Genomic DNA, 2,304 nt, shown 5'->3' with positions numbered 1-2,304 from the left:
ATCTGTTTAAAACATATCCAAAAAAAAAAAAAATGTTTAAAGAATTTTGTTGTTAATTTGGTGAAATTTGTTTGAAAAAAAAATTAACTATGTTTCAATTGACAAGGTGTGCCAAGATGCATTTGATTTGATCCTATGCCTGTGAATTAATAGACAATGTGATTTATAGGCAACAAGCTCATCCTCAATTAAATGTTTAGGTTCACTCCTTAGAAATAGAAATTGAAGATGACAGTTATGTAGGTATGCCATTTGTCCTTATGTCAGGTGGGAAGTGGTTAACGAATGATGGTTTAGACATCTATGTTAAATTTGATACTGGATACAAGCAGGAGCAAAAGGTTGCTTTCAGTTATAGGTTTATTTTTCTTATTTGTCATCCCACAACATTTTTCAGATATATTGCTTAGGCATTGTTTTCCTAAAAGGGATGCTGGTGATGGCCAAGGTACTGCAAAGACATTGTTGGATAAAATAGCCAATATGGAAAGCGAGGCACAAAAGTCCTTTATGCACCGGTCAGTAATCTTTGGATACTTTGATAGTCTTTTGTTTTTTTTTTTTTTTAATGCCTTACCTTCTGGTATCTTAGGTAAATTTTATGTATGGTTAGTTTCAGTGTAGTATTATGATTTGAGGAAATGAGTGTTTTGGCTTTAATAATAGAACTTAACCTTTAATGCTTGTTTTTTCACATTTGTTCTGTCAATGTGCATATGTTGCGTCTGTGTGTTGTGAGCATTGCTTCTAGAAATACGTTAGTTGAGTAAGCCTAGGTAGTCTATGAGAATTTTGTAGTTTCATCTTTTTCTATTTCATGGATGTTGTAAAATTTAGATTGTTTTCAGTATCTTGCATAATAAACCATATGTGGTAGTTAATTTCAAGTGCGGTGGTGTAGGCTTCAAGAATGGAGGGCTTGGACTGGACTTAATAGATTTTAATCTTTTATGTTGTGCTTTTTGGGGCAGAAATATGATAGCTTTAACTTTATTTTGGTCCTCTTTGGGTTCAGACCATTTCATCCTCACAAAAATTATGCTTTTATGGTTTTAATGTGGCTCAACCCTGCATGTGTAATAAATGCTCACTATAGGAGCAATAACCACTAGGACAGTTAAAATGCTTTATACCTGGTTTGATTCTACACTATTTCTTCTGTCATCTTTCAGGTAATTTTTGTTTTTGGCTCATCTTGATTGTGGCTTATGATGAATGGCTGTTATTGTTGGTATATATACAATCTGTCATGCATGGAACTTCAACTAATATTTTTGGTTTTATTTGCTAAATCATGTTTGGGGTGCTGATTTGGTTCATTGTTATTGAAGTTGTAAGTGTCAGCAATAATCACTTGCATCAGTCTGAAGAACTTAAATCAACTAGGCATGACTTAGAAGGCTCCTGGGTGGCAAGGTAATGAATAGAGTAGTTATCGGATTTGAAATTTCAAATTTCACCAAAAATTGAGACAAAAATTACGCATTGTTTTGATGCTTGGCTTGTTTAATAATCGAGTCAAGTTTGAGTAGAGAGCTTGGTTTGAATGGGTTCGTAGACACAAAGATATATAAATTAATGTTTATTTTAATAATATATCAAGTATATTTGTATAGGTTTATTTTATTTATTTATTTATTGTTTATATTTAATGTTTGTGCAAACTTTCATATGGTCGAAGTTTGCTTATTGTTTACTGTTTGTTAATTTCTAGTTGGTCATAACAGATAACTTTTTCTTGGACATAATCATGTTGGTTGTTCTTTTGTTTAGTCGAAATCAAACATTGTACACTTTTAACTTTTTTATGTCTGGCCCCCTCTTACTTTTCTAGAAAAAGGAAATTTGGCTGTCACAGGGGGCGAAAATGCAAAACAATCCCTGAACCAATGTATGGCTATCACAGGCAGTATCCTTGTGATTTGGCTTTTTGGGCGAAAATGCAAACAATCCCTGAACCAATGTTAACACTTAAATTGTCTGTTTATTTTTTTTTTCTAATCATTCACACAGGTTTGATTCTTGACTATTTTATTTTATTTTTCCCTCCAAAATACTATGTATATTTCTTGAGAAAAGATTATCTGCTTGTTAAGAGACTGACATTGGATTGAATCTGTGTTTCTGTTTTGTATTTGACAGGGTTGAATAGTCACCTACATGTTGCAGGTAAAGCTTCCATTTTTTCACTTTTGTTCCCTAGGATGCTTTTTGGTCTCATAGTTAGCACATGTAGATTTTATCAGTTTAGGGTATAGCTAATGTTACCTGAAATTAAAAAAAAAAAAAAATGCCAAAGCCAGG

The sequence above is a fragment of the Camellia sinensis genome, unplaced genomic scaffold (genome assembly GCF_055761805.1).
Source record: "Camellia sinensis isolate YWXY unplaced genomic scaffold, ASM5576180v1 Unanchor2, whole genome shotgun sequence".
Classification (NCBI taxonomy): domain Eukaryota; kingdom Viridiplantae; phylum Streptophyta; class Magnoliopsida; order Ericales; family Theaceae; genus Camellia; species Camellia sinensis.
This window is presented reverse-complemented; position numbering follows the sequence as displayed.